Source organism: Silene latifolia, chromosome Y (assembly GCF_048544455.1).
Source record: "Silene latifolia isolate original U9 population chromosome Y, ASM4854445v1, whole genome shotgun sequence".
Taxonomy (NCBI): Eukaryota; Viridiplantae; Streptophyta; class Magnoliopsida; order Caryophyllales; family Caryophyllaceae; genus Silene; species Silene latifolia.
The window spans coordinates 152851977-152871714 of record NC_133538.1 but is presented as its reverse complement, the minus strand read 5'-3'; positions in this window follow the sequence as shown (position 1 = coordinate 152871714).

Here is a 19738-nt window from a genome sequence, read left to right as displayed (position 1 = left end):
TTGTTATGAAAACAATTGATAATACTTACGCCATTGTCAGATAATATTGAGCACAATGGAAAACGAAAGCCGAACGAAGAAGAATTTTACAAAGACGTTGAAGCTAAGTTCACCCCCTATGTTGGTCAGGAATTTCTGGAAATAGAGGAAGCAGTGACATTTTATAGAATTTATGCTGTTGCTTGTGGTTTTGATGTGCGTAAGTACACGACTAAGAGATGGCGTGGAGGGGAGATCAAATCTAAACTGTTGGTTTGCAACCGGGAGGGGTTCAAACATAAGGAACAATTGGAGTGTAGTGGCGGCCAGGACTCAGGTAGGAGACACAAAGTCAGGCGTGTTGGTTGCAAAGCGAGGATTAGGCTATTCGTGATGAATGGGGAATTACGAATTGACAGGTTCCACAGTGGCCACAACCATGAACTCGTATCAGCCAGAGATAGTGAGTTTCAAAAGTTGGCATGCAACATAACAGACTATCACAAAAAGATAATCCTTTATAATTCAAGGGTGAGTTGATTGAAATTACACTTTTCTTGATTAAAATTACACTTGTTTATGTTATAATTTTACTTTAAATTGTTAGAATTACACTTTTGTCATCTAAAATTACACTTTTTGCGTCTACAATTACATTTTTTCTTGTTAAAACAACACTTTTCTTTTTTTGAACTTATACATTTGTATATGTTTGAATTATGTTTGTTTTGATTAAAATACGTACATCTAAAAGATTGTCCATAATCAACAGCTGAAGATAGGAGCTACGAAGACTTACAAAATTTTGAAGGAACATGTTAATGGGTTTGAAAACATCGGAGCTAGTTTGAATGATTTTAAGAACTTTCACAGAGATGTGAAATGCTACATTCATGAACGGGACGGTCAGATGTTCGTGGACCACTTTAAGGAATTGGCTGTTATTAGACCAGGGCTCTTCTTTGACTACGATGTTGATTCTGACGGTAGCCTTAGTAAAGCTATATGGGCCGACGGAATCGCTAGAAGGAACTACTCAGCTTTTGGGGATGCCGTGTCCTTCGATCCGACGTATTCCACCAATAAGTATGATATGTCCTTCACACCTTTCACCGGGGTTGATAATCATAAACGATCAGTGACTTTCTGTGGAGCGCTTGTTGGTCATGAAGATGCAGACTCGTTTAAATGGGTTTTCACCCGTTTTCTGGCTGCGATGGGTGGCAAAGAGCCTAAGTACATTATCACCGATCAGGATCCTGGAATTCTTAAAGCGGTGCCATTGGTGTTCAAGACAGCGCGCCACCGATATTGTATGTGGCATATCATGAACAAGGTGCCAAGCAAGTATGGAATGACGAGAGATGATTATTCAGTGTTTCTAAAGAAATTGAATGCCATAATATGGGATGAAGACATTGAAGCGGCAGAGTTCGATGCAAAATGGGAAGAAATTGGCAGGGAACACAATGTTAATAACATTGACTGGTTCCAAGAAATGTACGCTAAAAGGAAGCGATGGGTTATGGCTCATTGTAGGGACCTAGATATGGGGGTGTTATGAGGACAACCCAAAGATCAGAGAGCGAAAATAGTTTTTTTAAGAGATTTGAGAGTAAGTCCTAACATTAGTTGAGTTTTCGATGCGTTTTGACAACACGATGGACCAGCAAAGACACACACAGAAACAGTTGACAATCGTAATGAGACACACTTTCCTGTAATATCAACGCATCTAGCTATCGAAGTGCACGGGGCGCAAGTGTACAGCCATAAAGTATTCGAGGAATTTCCAGAAGAGGCCAAGTGCTCAATCGGTACTTGTAAAAGCAGAGGATTCACTGAGTGTGGCTCTTTAGAGGTGACCACTATAAGAGATGCAAACAGGGACATAAATTATGAGGTCACATACTGCCCAGGTATCATTCTGTAGCATTTGTTTGTTAAAATTATACTTTTATCCGTTAAAATTATACTTTTGTTGATTAAAATTACACTTAGGGTTGTTAGAATTATACTTTGGGATGTTAAAATAATACTTTGGGTTGCTAAAGTTATACTTTACGCCATTAAAATTACAGTTTTGTTCATTAAAATTACACTTTGGGTTGTTAAAATTACAAAATAGGTTAAAATTATACTATGTTGTTAAAGTTATACTTTTTTCCGTTAAAATCACACTTTTATTGATTAAAATTACACTTTTGTGTATTACAGTCACACTTTCTTCTGACTGATTTTACTAACATATTACTCTATATTGTTGAACTAGATACATTGAAAGCCACTTGTAGCTGCAGAATGCTTGAGAGGAAAGGCATTCTTTGCCGGCATGTCATATGGATTTACTCGTCAAACGGAGTGAAGATTATTCCAGAACAATGTGTTGTTAAAAGATGGTGTAAAGATGCAAGGTTGTCTAAAATGTTCGATTGTAATGGTGAAGCAACTGAGGACGTTGATATAATAGATGGAAAACAGATTGCGATGTCAGTAATGTGGTCGGAGATTCATCAGACAGTTGGTATGCTCATGGGCAAAATGAAGAATGATGTCGACAACTTTTCTAGTCTAATTAGACAGTTTAAGGAGAAACTTTCACCATTAGGATCACCATTGAATAAACAACAACAGTTGAAGAAAATTCTTGGATGTTCTCCTAGTCAGCAGATAACCATTTTGCCGCCCAAGAAATCCAAGAACAAGGGGAGCGGAAAGAGAATGTTGTCGATGAAGGAAAAAGCAGTTGCTTTGGCAAGGAAGCCAAAACGTATGTGTAAAAATTGCAAGCTATTAGCTAACCATGACAAAAGGAACTGCCCCAACCCATTCGCAGAGCACCCACCATTGTCGCAATCGTCAGCACCCTCGTCGGAAGAAGAAGAAGAAGAAGAATAAGAAGCGGAAGAAGAAGGAGAAGAAGAAGAAGAAGAAGAAGAAGAAGAAGAAGAAGAAGAAGAAGAAGAAGAAGAAGAAGAAGAAGAAGAAGAAGAAGAAGAAGAAGGCATCTTAGAATAATCAATATAATACCTAATAAGTAGTATATTTTTTTGGGTATGTCTACACAAAATACGAGGTACAACATGATGTTTCGTATTGTGTTTAGACATCAAACTGTCGGGAAGGCAACTGGTCGCCTTTCGTATTACAATGTATTTTGTTGAAGTATTTTTTATTGGACGAAACAGTTATAATGTGCTAAACCAGAACGTTGAATTTTTCACTCTTGACTATTATGACAAATTATGTTCTTACAATTACACATATCTAGGGAATAAAATTGCAATGGCCTCATATCTGCTTAGTGATGCGTGCATTTTACATAGACTTTTACGGTCTCTTTTGGCACGCATTTCTATGTATTTGAGTGATATTATGTCACTTTATACCCCGAATAGTCTACTTTGTTCTGTTTTGCATTATTTGCAGGTACGAACCGAAATGACTGGAAATCAGCCTATTTGCGATCCTCCAAGCTTGCTTAAGAGAGTTGGCGCGAAACTTTACCATCTTGAGACGCGTGAAGGCATCCAAAGGATTAGGAGAACACACAAGAAGTCAAGAACCCCTCGATCGAGATGTCCTGTTCTCGATCGAGTGAATGCAAAGGTGAAGGCCTCGATCGAGATGTCCTGTTCTCGATCGAGTGAATGCAAAGGTGAAGGCCTCGATCGAGATGTCCTGTTCTCGATCGAGGGAGATACTTAGGGGAAGCTCTCGATCGAGCAACTGTGGAGTTCGATCGAGAGGCCACGCACTGATGGGCTTTAATTCGATTTGTGTTGTTATTTTATAACGCTTTATTTCCTTTTCCTTTATTTTTCTTATAAAGAGGCAAGGAATACTAGAGACCTAATTATGACATTCTAGACGGAGGACGGAGACTGTTGCTTTAGTTTTTGGATCGGAAGTACTTTTCATCGCCATTTCTCAATTTTTCTTCATTGAATTCGGTATTATCATAGCATAATTTCGGTTCAGTTTCGTTTATTATGTTATCTATTGTTATTTGCTTTGCCACTATTGTTCCTCATTTAAATCATGAATAGCTAATCGCTTTGCTAGGATTTAGGGTAGCCATGGCGTAGGAAGGATGAATTAATTAGAACACCCGTAGTCTAGTTGTATGCATCTGCTGCTTTAATATCTCTTAATTGTTTGAGTCGACGCACTCAATTAACTGTCTCGTTATCCCCTTCTCCTAGATCGAAAGATTGGAAAAGGAGTAGTTCTGCAGCGTTTCATTAGGATTTATGCTAGCTAGGGCGAAAGCTAAACTAGTTTTGCCTAGGGCGAACTAAGGACCGAAAGGTGACGTTTATTACCCACAGCTTGGATTTAGGGCATCTTTATTTTAGTCCGGACTTTAGAAGCCATGGTGAACCGACAATCCTAGTACCTTTCTCCCTTGTTCATCTTTATTTTATTTCTCTCTCGTTCCTTTTATTCTCTCCTTTACTCGTAGTTTTTACAAAACAAACAAACAAACCCCCTATTTTGGTTACTTTCGACAGACCTAGTTGACTATAGGATTCCCATCTCCCTGTGGATTCGATACCCGACTGCCTCTGCTACATTTAGTTGAGACCCGTTGGTTTTATCTTTGACAGGGTTGCGATAGCCATGTCACTTAGGGTAGGATTGTTATGATCAGAATTACACTTAAACTCCTTATAATTACAGAGTATGCAATTTCAGTTACACTTCATCTATAGTAAAGCCTTATAACATAGTTAAGTGTTCATTCAAAAGTATAATTTTAACTTTGACAAGTGTAATTCTAAGGGCAAAAAGTATAATTCTAACGGACTAAAGTGTAATTGTAAGCTACAAAAGTATAATTTTAACTTTAAAAAGTATAATTTCAAAGGACAAAAGTGTAATTGTAACAAACAAAAGTATACTTTTTACTTTAAAAGTATAATTTTAACTGACAACCTTGTAATTTAAGCAATTACTGATAAATATTATTGCACCATCTTTTAACAGCATAACTATATTTTCATAAATAAAACACCTAAAATGACACTTTTGCCTTTTAAAATAACATTTATATTTTGTGTAATGTAAGGTCTATCTGTCACTGATATGGCCTAGAATTACACTTCTGACGGTTAGAATTATACTTTTGTGTATTACAACCACACTTTCTTCTGACTGATTTAACTAACATATTACTCACAATTGTTGAACTAAATACATTCTTTGCCGGCATGTCATATGTATTAACATAAAACACCTTGTCTTATAGAATGTTGAAAAAATTGTTTCCACAAAAACTAACTGTCTAGATGAAGGTTGTTAACATCTACAGATGATACAAAGTATGAAATAAGTGTTTACATAGCCAAGGCAATATTCCCACAAAAACTTAACTATTAAATTAAGGATGTTATTTTTTCACATTGGCACGAGGCAGTCTACGCTTCTGTTGTAATACCTTCCACAGTTTGTCCTTCGTGCTAACGAAGGCTTTGACCTTCTCGAGCACACCTTCGCGCAAAACGTTCATGTCTGCTAGAACGAGGGTAGCTATCAGCTGGATCACCAAATAGCGCCTTGATTTCTTCTTCTCAAGGTCTTCATGCTGAAAAGGAAGACCCTCGTATAAGAGCATAGCCATCATGGTGAACAGACCCGACTACTGGTTGGTTGAGAGTAGGTGACATCCCATTTGAAGGTATCTCGCCGCAACGCATAATTAGGAATTTCCCGTGCCCTAGTGTTCTTCTTTTCCTTATCCCGTGATTCTAAATAATCACTCACTGCGCTAGCCTGCAAATGTACATAATTACCTCAACAAACTGATTGAACAAAAAAGATAGCATTCGGAAGAAAGGGATGGACAATATCTTACAATTAAACGCGCTGCTCTTCCAAGCTGCGACTTTTTCAAATCAGAATGCCTTTGCCCGTCCATGAAGTCGGCTGTATTTGATTTTTGATTGATACATACGCATGCGAAATGGTCGTTAATGCAGAACGGGACAAATAGCAAATCTGTTGTCAAGTTAAAGGTTCGCTCACTGTCGATGATGAAGGTGTCCCATAGCTGGTACATGTTGTTATAGTTGCTGTCTGATTGGGTGCCTGGTTGTTCAAACGTCTCAAGCAATCCCAACAGTATATCCTTTAAAAGGCAATAGTGAACATGATTAATGTGGTTACTTTGTCACCTAAATTGACACTATTGTCCCTTAGAATTACACTTAACACGGTTAGAATGACACTTTTGTTGATTAAAAGAACTAAAGTGAAACATTCACATAATATAACTGTAAGTTAGAAAAGTGTCATTCTAAGTAACAAAGGTGTAATAGAACTGGGCATAAATATGATGCAATGGTTAATGGATTTACCATGTGACGTATACCAAAGAATGACATCCTCATTTGGCCGCCATATTCCTCCTTCTCCAAATGGTTCATCAAAATCAACCAGCACTCGATGACATTCAACGACATAAGGTTTTCAGCAACAGGACATAATGTCGGCTCTCAAGCGTTGCGTGACGGGTGTACTGCAGACCAGTTTGTTCACTTTGCACTCCATAATATTAAAGAAGTCGTTAATTAAAGTAGAATAAATGTGAAAAATAATCTGAGTATCCTTGATTAAAGAAGTCGTTAATTAAGACAGATTAACAGACCGTTCATCATAATTGTGGTCATCTAACAAGCAATAGTCGGCAACATGCTTCCTCCTCTGTTTAATATCCTTGATTAAACGCTTGGTTGCTCCGGAGCATCTTGGACACCACGTTTGTGTTGAGACCACCTCTACCACAGTCGAGAGAGCAGCCCAACCTGTCCCCTTTTCCACGAGGATGGCTCTTAACAGATGATAGCGCTTTACCAGATGGAATGCGCATGGCAACAGGTGTCGCCTCCATAACAGCTCTTGATTGATTCGCGCGCGCACGTTTTGTGGATTCCGGCCCTATGTCACCATCTATTTTCCTCTTAACAGCATTCAACTTTCTTGTTGACGGATGTCCAGCAGTTGCTTTGAAATAACCAACCCGCATCAAGATGTCCTCTCTGATACTGTTAATGTCACAGAGGACGAGTGTTGCTGCAATCTCAGCACGGTACAAACTCATAGCATCCTCTTTCCCGAGGTCACATTGAAAAGGGATTTCACGGTAGAACATCATATGTAGCATCATGAAAACACCACAGTCATTTCTCGAATACCCTTGAGCTTACCAGCTTAACTCTATGTTGACGATCTTAAACCTGCTGACCTTTGCCCCCTTAGACAACCCTTTAGACACCAAATACTTCCCCATTATATTTTCCTGAACATGAATAAGCGTCAGCGAGTTAACGTGGTACGACCCATATAAATTGGTTGACTTTTGGATATCGTACACTTACCGAAATACGCGTTATCCCTCCGTAAGGGAGCGTTTCTAATGGGTCATCGTATTTGCGGTTGTCGAGGTAGTCAATCTGCTCGGTGAGAAAGTTGATGCACACGCAGCTGTAGTGATCACCGTCACCAGATAACACGGGCAGAAAGATCTGCATCGTATGTGGCTAATATCAGCAAAAGGAAACCTTAAAAACCATGATAAAAGATTACATGTTTTGTTACCTACCATGTCCGTGTCAAGCTGGAATGGTACACGGCAGAGTTCAGCCCAGGCATCCCACCCACCAAAAATGTCTTCGTCTTTGTTCAATACTTTCCCAAGCTTTTGAGCATTCCAAATAGACCTTGCGGGGTCCTTTTATTTGAAAAGTGTTAAATGCGTGATCAGATAATTAAAATAGCTATTTTATAAAAATAAAGTGAAACTTTAACCAAAAAAAGTGTACTGTTAACACAGAAGAGTAATGTTAAAAGTATAATGTCAACAATACAAAGTGTGATTCTAACGGCCAAAAGTATCATTTTAACGCACAAATGAGCAATTTTAACATATGAAAGAAGAATTTTAACTTTAAAAAGTATAATTCTAATGGACAAATGTGTAATTTTAAGACACAAAGGTAACATTTGAACTTACAGTGTGACTTAGGCCAAAGAAACAACGGGTTATGTCCGAAGGTTTCATGATGTGGTTGAGTAGCAAGCACCAACCATCAATAACACTTGTCATGATTTGCTCCCGAGGGTTCAAAGTTGCAATATCTTCCCGGGTAATGAAATAAAACTCGCTGAATTGGACCAATCGTTCACTACAACCCAAAATTTACTTAGTCAACAATATATATATATAATTAGGAAAGTTTAGGGCCTCTTGTAAAAATTTAATACACTTACAACTCGGAAAACGCGTCTGACTGATTGAACGCATAGTCAATCAAGTATTTCCTCTCACTAAACATTGGCACCAGGAGCTCCTGACTGAATGTTAGGTTTATCGTCGCAAAGCGCAATTCAGGATTAGGTGCCCCACAATCAATAGAACACCCAAGGTTCTCAATGACGTGATCCATGCACGGTAAGGGCTCACTCGAGTGAAGTAAAAAAGGATGGTAGCTCAGATCACTGTGAGAGACGTACGGTACCGGGATAGGAATGTCGGTGTTCTCTGCCTCTGGTACTACGTCAGCTGTTACCTCTCTGGGCTCGATAGTCCCTCCCGAAGACTTCACGGCATCATCCTCCACTGCCGCATCTGTAATAAAAATAGTGTTAATTCATCATCAGAAAGTAAGTGAAACTGTGGCAGAGAAAAAAATAAAGTTTAGTAGACAAAATTATAATTCAAACAAAATAAAGTGTTATTTTATCAAAAAAAAGTCTACTTTTAACTAAAAATAGTGTAATTCAAGAAGACAAAAGTGTAATTGTAAGCTACAAAAGTATAATTTTAACTTAAAAAAGTGTAATTGTAGCAGAGAAAAATATAATTCTAACACCTTAAAGTGTTATTTTAACTAAAAATTGTCTAATTGCAGAAGACAAAAGTGTAATTCTTAGAAATAAAAGTGTTATTGTAACTTCAAAAAGTGTAACTTTAGTTGAAAAAAATGTAATTCTAACAAAATAACTTCATCCATGGCACTTCTAAACTCTGAAGGTCAATGCATTACCTCCGTAATCCTTCACTGCAGCCCCATCCACAACCTTTTCTACCACTGTCTGAGGACTTGTTTCCAAATTTGGCTCATCATTATTCCACCCCCCTCATTTTCAGCATGCACAGATATTAGGTGCTCCTCGAACATCGCGTTTACGTCCGCAGTAGAATATACAGTACTTGTCCATTCTACGTCCATAAATTCCTTTGCCTGCAACGCAAATACATATTACGGCTGCTCGTTACCCTTTCACAACCGCTCATCATTCGTTGCGCCTCCGTTGTTTCCGGCACCCTCTTCATAATGTTGTTCGGCTGCGCGCTCTGCGTCACATATCTCAGATGTTGAGAATAGGAACTGAGTTGCAGGAGGTGCAACTTCTATGTTCTGAAATTCCACCAAAGCATTATACGCCTTCTCAGGCTCAGCAGAATCAGGCCCACTAAATTCCAAAGATTTCGAATCCACTTGTACAACATCGTCTAATGTTGCGGTAACCACTATTGTACTTGAACATTGGATACCAACCTCAGCATTCCCCTTCCCAATCTTGTCATCGTCCTTGTCCGTCTCCGCATTCATAACTTCACTCACATGCACAACCGTTCCCGTAGCAGCGTCCGGGGCCAATTTCACCAATTCTGTTACCTCACCAATTCCTTGGTCTTCTATGGCCAGCATTTCTGCTCGGCGCTCCGCTTCAATAATCTCCGCAGACGAAAATAGGAATTAAGTGACAGGTGGATCAACGTCGGTGGGCCCATCCTCCTCATTTGTTTTGTCAGCTATCTGAGGTTCCCCGGCCACAAGCACCCCCATGTCCATAGTCTGCTCTTGTTCCTTTGCAGCAGCAGCATTCGCATAGAAATTCTTCTCAACCTCATCAACCTCGTCTTTTGAATAATACTCTTCGAGAACTTCTCGGTCAAATTTAGGTGGTCCGTCAACAGCCACCTCCTTCCCAACTACCTTCCTCCTTTTGTAAATAACAGAAATATCACGAGTACTACAAACGTCCACGTTGGTGTCCTTCTTTAATCGTCGTCTCGTTAGCGGCGTCCTTAAATTCGGGCGTCTTTGTAAATTGCACCGTCTCCATTATCTGTTGTGTAGACACCTCCCGTGCTTTCTCAATGGCTACTTCAACCGAAACAATTGAGGCGGCGACCGTGCCTTCGAGGTCTGTACCAACATCTACAGTCACCTCTTTCTCATTATCGTATCCATCATCCTCCATATCATCACCATCCTCCTCATCCTCAACATCATCACCATTCTCATCATCTCCCTCGTCCTCATCACCATTGTCCTCCTCTTCATCATCATCCCCAACCTGATGCTCGTATCCGTCGTCATCTACCTCGTCATTCTGATACTGATCACCTGGACTTTGTTGCAGCACAGGAGCTGATTTCACGGAACGGTTTATTCGTTCAGCTATCTCCTGCATTTCCACAGCATAATCCTTCATACTTTGGCGTTGAAAGAATGATTGCGTGCATTGTGTAGCGACAGGGTCACTAGAATAGTTCAGACCCCCTGTTAACCTTTTGAGCGTCATGGCTGCATCTGCATACCATGAATAGAAGACAGTAGCATTCCTTTGCATCTTCAAGTAAAGCTCATGCACATCCTACATTAAAATACAGATATTTGGACAAGTGTTCAGTCAAAAGTGTTCATTCAAAAGTATAATTTTTACTTTGATAAGTGTAATTCTAAGGGCAAAAAGTATAATTCTAACGGACTCAAGTGTAATTGTAAGCTACAAAAGTATAATTTTAACTTTAAAAAGTATAATTTTAATGCACAAAAGTGTAATTGTAACAAACAAAAGTCTAATTTTTAAAACATTAAAATTAGCCTTGACAAATGAACAAATAACACTTACATCTACAGCCCGAGCTTTCAACTCCTCGTCATCATCAACACCAGAAGGGAGTTCAATCTCGATGAACTTCTTCCTGTCTGAAGTTGAAGTCACTTGTAATGCCACATCACTAACCACATTTCCAATGGCCAACACTTGGCTGTCATTAGGCACCCCACCAATGCTTAGCAGTTCTTTTTGAAGGCACCGAGGGTACTTGACCAGGGACCAAGTTAGCCGACCCAAACGGTTCTTGTCAAGCTCACCATGTAGTCTGTCAGAGAGCGTCTGCCGGTCCCAGTGCTTAATAAGAGGCAGGCTGTGGCGACAACTCTTTCCACGGAAATCGAAACGTTGAAAGTACGTGATCATTAAGAAGGGGATACACCCCAACAACGTCAGTTTATTTTCACCGATGGTCGCGGCCTTCACCAAATGTTCCAGCACATAAGTACACCAATCGTACTGCGTAATCGAGTCCACATCTTCAACAGCTCTCAAAAGCTTGAAGTCAACCCCACTGTATGACGTTGGAGTTAGGAATGATGACATGGCGAGCATAACAAATAGCCTGCAGAATTGAGGACCTCCTTTTTTGTATTTTTTTTTTAAAATATCTTGGAAGACAATTCCTAAATTAATGCCTTCGTTAACCCCTTTTATGTTGTACGCTTTTCGCCATTTATCTTTCAATTGCTTGTTCTCCGGCGCTTGAGAATCCTTCTGGCGGCCCGTAGGTACTAGATCAACAGTTTTAGGACCAAGTGGTAACATAAAACAGTCATACACGTCATGCTTGGTGACCATGAATTCCTTATCCTTAGTTGCCCGGAAAATATACGATTCGTCACTGAATGCTTTCAGAAAATCTTTAACATGACCCATCGGATATGTTTTGAGCTTAAGCTCCAGAATACCACCGAAACCGATCCTCTGTAGTGCATCTCGCTGTGCATCATTAAGCTTTTCAACGAGCTCAACAAGCTGCTTCGGCCGGCACTTGACAGCCACCTTTGCAATTTTGTTCGTGGCTGGTTTGGCTGGTTTGGCAACAACAAGCTCCTTATTCAACTTGACAAGCGCCTTTGCTTTTTTGGACTTGCCTGATTTACCTACATTTCCATCTGACATTTGTTAACATTACTCAAAATTAATTGTTGCATACAAAAAAAAAAATTACTACAAAAAAAGGTTTAAATTGTAGCAGCATAAAGTGTAATTATAGCAGCCACAAGTGTAATTCTAACAATATAAAGGTGTAATTATAGCAGCCACAAGTGTAATTCTAAAAAAATAAAGTGTTATTTTAACAGGCAACAGAAAACTCTCAGCAAAACAAAAGTGTGATTGTAGCAGCATAAAGTGTTATTTTAGCAACAAAAGTGTAATTCTAACAAAATCAAATGTTAATTTAACAGACAAAAGTGTAATTTTAACAAACAAAAGTGTAATTGTAGCAGACGAAAGTGTAATTCTAACAAAATAAAGTGTTATTTTAACGAGCAATGATGACATTTTAACGAGAAAAAGTGTGATTTTAGGCGACAAAAGTGTAATTCTAACAAGATAAAGTGTTATTTTAACAGGCAAATGTAATTTTAGCAAAAAAAGTGTAATTGTAGCAAAGATAAAGTGTTATTTTAGCAACAAAAGTGTGATTCTAACAAAAAGGTAATCAAAAGTGGGATTTGTAGCAGCATAAAGTGTTATTTTAGCTTACAAAAGTGTAATTCTAACAAAATAAAGTGTTATTTTAACACGCAACAGTGACATTTTAACAGAAAAAAGTGTGATTTTAGCTGACAAAAGTGTAATTCTAACAAGATAAAGTGTTATTTTAACATGCAACAGTATAATTTTAGCAAAAAAAAAGTGTAATTGTAGCAGCATAAAGTGTTATTTTAGCAACAAAAGTGTGATTCTAACAAAAGGGTAATCAAAAGTGGGATTTGTAGCAGCATAAAGTGTTATTTTAGCTTACAAAAGTGTAATTCTAAAAAAATAATGTGTTATTTTAACAGACAACAGTGTAATTTCGGCAAAAAAAAGTGTCATTGTATCAGCATAAAATGTTATTTTAGCAACAAAAGTATAATTCTAACAAAAGGGTAATCAAAAGTGGGATTTCTCCAAAAAAAAAATGGATAAACTGTAATTTTAACAAAGAAAGAGTATTTGTAAGCAACAAAAGTAGGATTTTTCAAAAAAATCTGACTAATCTTAATGAATATGAACATATATGCTAAAAACTTTAGTTGACAAAATACAGTGATCAAAAATAAATGTCCTAAATGTGCTAAAAATAACTGGCTAATCAAAATGAAGAAACAAAATACAGTGATCAAATAGAACAGTACAACAACAATGGTGACAAAGTACAGTGATCAAATACAGTCCAATTACATAACAATGTCCAATAAATTAAAAAAAACGTCTAAATAAATGAAGAGAAAAAATCATAAACTCTTAAAACCCAAAAACAAATCATAAAACTCTAAAAACCCAAAAAAAATACCTTCTGTAGTAATATGAATGGACGAAAATGGCAGCTTGCAAGTGAGAAAAGAAAATGGAGAAAAAAACGATAATAAGGTAACAAAAAAAGCGATAAAATTGGGGGATTTAGAGAGTAGTTTGGGGGAAAATTAATGGGGTTTAATTTGGGAGAAATATTTTGGGGGAAAATTAGTTTTGAATAATAGAGAGATGATAAATGGGGGGAAGTTTGTAGGACGTGTGTGTGTGATGTTTTGATTGACAACCTGCATGCATGCTAATACCCTATGAGTGGTAGGAGGAGAGAGGTAATTATTTTAGCCATTAGATTATTATTATTAGTTGCTTTTTTCTTTTAATCTAAGCAATTCAATAACATGATCTAAGGGTAGACAATGGAACTCATGGACTCAAATGCAACTTTCATCACAAGTAATGTAACTAGTCATGTAGTCCAAGTTCGCGTAACTTTAATGTTTGAAGTGTATAACTTTAGTCGTAAGTAGTGTAACTTTATTAGCAGTTAGTATAACTTTAGTTATATTTACATATAGTTTTGAAAATTCAAAATAAAAAAAGTGAGGAAAGTTGAGAAGAAGAAAACTAGATCTGAAAACTAATAATAAAAAAATAACCAAATAACAATAACAAAAAAAACCCATAATAACAAAAACCAAAAAAACCCATAATAACAAAAACCCGTTAATCTAACAAAAAAACTCGTAAATCTAACAAAAATACCAAATATAAAAAAAAAAAACCAAATAACAATAACAAAAAAAAAAAACCAAATAACAAAATCATGATTCATCAAAAAAAATTAACAATGAATTTTTGGTACAACTTTAGTCGTAAGTTGTATAACTTTAATGTTTTAAGGGTACAACTTTAGTCGTAAATATTGTAACTTTAATGTTAAAATGGTACAACTTCAGTCGTAAATATTGTAACTTTAATGAAATTCAAAACAACAAAGATAAAAAATTAGAAAATACAATACAATAACAAATAAACAAAAGTAAATATGAAAAAATGACAAAAAAACAAAAGTAAATCTGAAAACATTTCGAAATCTAACAAAATCAAAACCAACAATAAAACTAGAAACCCAACTTGGAAATTTAGAATTTTGACTATCCAATATCTCAGCAATCAACAACAGTTCTGATTCTCACAAAATCAAACAAATTATTCAATAATAAAAAAATCAAATAATAAAAACCAAATAACCAAACAATGAAAAGTGCTTGGATCTGATGGCGTACTTCAATTCACGGAACCAACATAAACAAAACAACATAAACAAAGACACATAAACACACAAAAAAATGAACGACGACAGCAACGAGGGGAGACGGCGGTTGCGACAAGGGGAGAGGCGGATCTCGTTAGTATGTGGCGGCGGAGAAGGGATCTGATGGTGACGACGATAGGAGGGAGGTCGTGTTGGTTGGGTGGTGTTGCGGTGGTGGTTGTCAGTCGGGTCGGGTCGGGGTTGGGCGTTTTTGGTAAGGGTGGAGTAAAGGAGGGAGGACGGTGGTGGTCGGGTGGAGTAAAGGAGGGAGGGCGGTTTTGGTAAGGGCGGAGAGAGGTCAACTTTTGTTTGTTTTTTTTTTTGTGGTGGTGGTGGCTGCGGTGGTGTCGGTTCGAATGGAGGGAGACGGAGGGGGCGCTGGTGGGGTTCGAATGGAGGGAGGTGGCAGTGGAGATCGAATGGAGGGAGGCGGAAGTGGTGGGAGGCTTGGTGTTTTTGGGTTTTTTTGTTGGTTTTTTTGTTGGTTTACTGATGAGAGGAATAAGAGAGAATGAGGGTATGAGAGAAGTATGAAAGAATGAATAATGAGGAAGTGACTTGGGAGATTAGAATGGTGGAAGAGTTATACAAAATTAGGAGGAGTTATACAGAATTAGGGAGGGAGATTAGGGAAGTTCATTTGTGACCCTTGAATGAGATGTAATCTCATCCCTCCATTCCTTCCATCCTAAGGTCCTTATAAGGATTTAGGGACTCATAAGATGTAAGGCCTTATGAGAACCCTTCTCTCTCTCTCTCTCTCTCTCTCTCTCTATATATATATATATATATATATATATATATATATATATATATATATATATATATATATATATATATATATATATATATATATACACACACACACATAGAGTTGAGTTCACATAAGTCCTTCATATTATTTGAGTCCATAAGTCCTCTCTACAACGCTTAGATGAATGAGATCAATGGTTGAGATTGTGAGAGAAAGTGAGGTCTTTATAGGCCCCAAAAAAAAAGGAAAATATGATAAGAGGAGTGAGAGTGTTGCAGCCTGTTATTACTATTTCCAACATGCAATACACTGACATCTTTCAAACACAATTAAACCAGCATAAAATAAAAGCATATACATAAAACGCTCCATAAATCTTCATCCGGACTCCGATTAAGGCGAAACAATAGCCTAAAATTATTATTTTTTCGAGCCCGTCGCAATGGTAGTATTTTCGTATACCATTGAGTTATCGAAATTTTCAGTGCTGCTCGGTTTTATTTGAACTAACACCATATCCGCCAAAAATTATTATTTTTTCGAACCCATCACAATGAAAATATTTTCGTATATCGTTGAGTTTTCGAATATTGGTTTTAAAATCCTAAATTTATTCCCGCATAAAATAAAAGTGACTTAATAAAACGCGCCGTAAATCTTGAAATTACACCATATCCACTTCAACACCATGTCTGGATTGAAGTTACACTATATCTGACTTGAAATTACATCATATCCACTTAAAATTAGCTAATATCTAATTGAATTGAATTGTTTAATTTACTCATATATATGAAGTTACTCATATAATTGGACTTATAAAGTACAATTTGAAGTTTTTTTGAAGTTACACCATATGTGACTTGAAGTTACATCTTATCTAAATTGAAGTTACACTATATCTGACTTGAAGTTACACCATAGTCACTTGAAATTATAAGGTACAAATTAAAATTTATATGAAATTACATCATATCTGACTTGAAGTTACACCATGTCTGGATTGAAGTTACACCCTGAAGTGACTCGTATTTGCACACATTTAATCCCCGAACTAACCTCGTTCCTATGCTTTCTTGCATGTATTAGGGTCGTTTCTATCTTAAGCTTCCTACTTTGCATATGTTATTCGTAGCTTAAATGTACAAGTTCCTTTTCTTGAATTAGTTAATCAAGTGCCTGCTTACATGAAATTTATGAAGCAACTTTTGTCTAAAAAGAAGTCACTTGGTACTGTGCAATCTGTTGCACTAACTGAGGAGTCATGTTCTTATTTAACTCATACTGCACCCCATAAGCTAGAAGATCCAGATAGTTTTCAGTCCCATGTAAGATTGACACCTTTTCTATTGAGAAGGCATTATGTGACCTAGGAGCCAGTATTAGTGTCATGCCTTTGAGTCTTGCTAGGAAGTTTAAATTGACTACGTTTGCAGTTACTAACATGACTGTACAGATGGCTGATCGTTCTGCGGTCCAGCCTATAGGAGTCTTAGAGGACATTCCTGTGCAAATAGGAAAGTTCTTTTTCCCAGTTGACTTCGTTGTGTTAGATATGCCCGAGGATGCTCACATTCCTATCATTTTGGGTAGACCATTTCTGCACACTGCTGGCGCAGTTATAGATGTTGGCTCAGGGACATTGATCTTTAAGGTAGGGAAACATTCCATTGTCTTTACCCAGACAGCTAAGAAGAAAGACCCCATGTGGCCAGTAACTTGTAATGTGGTTTCTGATAAGAAATCCTATTTTGTGCTTTGTGATATGCCTGCCCCTATGCCTATTCCTCTTGTAACACCTCCGCCCCAGATTGGGAGCAAATTGGAGGAAGATTTTTCTGTTTTGGATGTTGCAGGAGCTGGTTTGGGAAGGAAGAGCCGCATGTTGCTCCAGCTGTGAAGGAGCCAATCGTTTAAAGAGGCGGCTTAGGATGTCTTAGCTATGGCACTGATGAGGAGCCTGATGAGGAGCCAGTCAAAGTGACGGAGTCCGATTTGGATTTTGACGAGTAAGATGAAGTTATTGATTGGGGAGATGCTGAAGCTGTTGATCCCTTGAGTTCTGCGGATGTTGAAGTTGATAGGAGTGCAGTTGAGGAGATGAGCCATGTAGAGGCTACTTCTTGTAGCCAGGAGCCGAGCAAGTGGGCCATTCCGTGGTCATTCTTGATCAACTATTAGTTGATTAAGACTTTACAAAACACTTTATTGCTTTCGTTAGACTCTTTTTATTGTTTTTATGTGCGCGAGACTTCGCAGTTTAATAAGTTTGCTTAGGATTTTAAATACTTTAGACTGTTACATTGGGTTTTGCGCAATTTTGGGGGCGTTATTATGTGTATTTGCAGGTTTATAGACCATGTTGGCTCAATTGATTGAGCTAATTCGAAAAAATCGGAACTTACAAAGACGGGTTTTCCGGTCGATCGATCCGCCTCCTATGGTCGATCGACGAGTGCGAATTCCAGGAGCTTCGTTCTCTGTTCACTCGGGTCGATCGAGGGTGATGTGGTCGATCGACCGCCAGTATTGCTTTGTACTGTTTCGATCATTCCCCTGCTGTGTTTGGTCGATTTGCGGATTTGAGGGAGTCTTTTCTCCACTTTATTCTCCGACACATTTCTGTTTTCTTCCGTTTCTTTATTTTACACATAATTTTGCGTTTAATAAATTGTTTTCTCGGAATTACGCGCGGTACTTTTCTGTCTTTTCATGTACTTTTTGGTAGCACTGCTGGCTACTGAAACCTCCTAACTCACGCTGGTTTGAGAAGGTTTCCTTTTGCTGCGCTTAAAGTCTTGTGAGTTTCCGAGTCCTTTTCATGTCTTAAATAGTTAATTTTCACGCAATTTCCTGTTTTCCTTTTATTTCATTATATGATTTTGCACAATGGGGGCATTGTGTGATTTGATTTGGGGAAGGGTTTTGCGTAGTGATTCATATATTTTTGCATTCAAGTTTAATTATTCTGTTTGCATTGTTATTTAATTTCTCCATATATACAGAAAATTCAAAACAATTTAAAAATTTCAAAAATTCAAAAAAAATTTCACGTTTATTTTAGCATATAGGTCGGGTCGGAACGGTAGTATTACAAAGATGACATTGCATTTTCAGCTGTTTTATGCCTGAGCCTTGCTTAATTGACATGTTATTAGTAGAATCAATATGCAGAGTCTACGAGTTTTCGTTAATTTACTTGCTGGACTTGAGACTTGACTTTGATTTTTGGCAAACTACTTATATTTCTGAGATTTAGAGCCTATAACTGGTGTCATTCATGACCAGTTTATCTAGGATTGTGAGTAGTACTCCTTATGAGACATGTTACATAAATTTGCATAAATATGAACTTAATCTGCTTAATACCTATATGCATTCGGGTTCGTGGTTAGTTGACACATGTGGAAGAGGTATCCTTTATTCATTTTGCCTATAAGCTCCACACTGCCAAAAATAGCCTTTTGTCCCTTTACTACATCTTATATTCAGCCTGCCTTTGTCAAGCTAGTAGTATTAGTCTTTGGGAATGTTCTTATTATTTTTGGTTGCATATGCTCTTATTGAGATGATGTTGGATGAAATAATGAAGGAGGAAAAAGAATTGAAAAGAAAAAAAAGAAAAGAAAAAAAAAACAAAAAAATAGAAAGAAAGAAAAAGAGTTCGAAAAAAAAGAGGTCAGTCGATCGACCTCGATCGACTGAGTACTGCAGCAGAAAAAGAAAATTCGAAAATCACATGCTACAATTGTTATGAGTTGGTGATTTACACTCCCATGTTGTATTTATATCATTTGGGAGTTACATCTATTGGAGATTGTGAGTTTAGTGCTTGATAATTAGCACTGGTTTTATCGAAAATCTTGAGTAAGGAAGTGGATGTTGTCATATGGTTTTGTTTAGGTACTAGCTTGATCACCTATGCCTCCACATTCCCATAATTGTTTTGCCTCTTCTTACCCATAGCCTCACATATCCAAATTTACCTCGGCATGTGTCATGGTCATTTGTTTGGTTAGAATGCATATGTATTATTGTAGAGATTATTTTCATATTAGATTGCAGGCATGTTGTTATAGGTCGTAGTTAGGTGAGAGTCATTACATTTACTTCTTTCTATCTTATACATTATTCACCTGTTCTTATGAGTGATTCGGGTGACCCGTGAGAGTCCATAATGATAAGTCTCTACAGTTGACGGTTCAACAGTTTTTAATGACTACATAACTCGTTTGCATGATTCACACTACTAATTGATTGTTAGTTGTTGCATTAAATTGGTTTAGGCTTTACGGTTTGCGTTTCGCTCT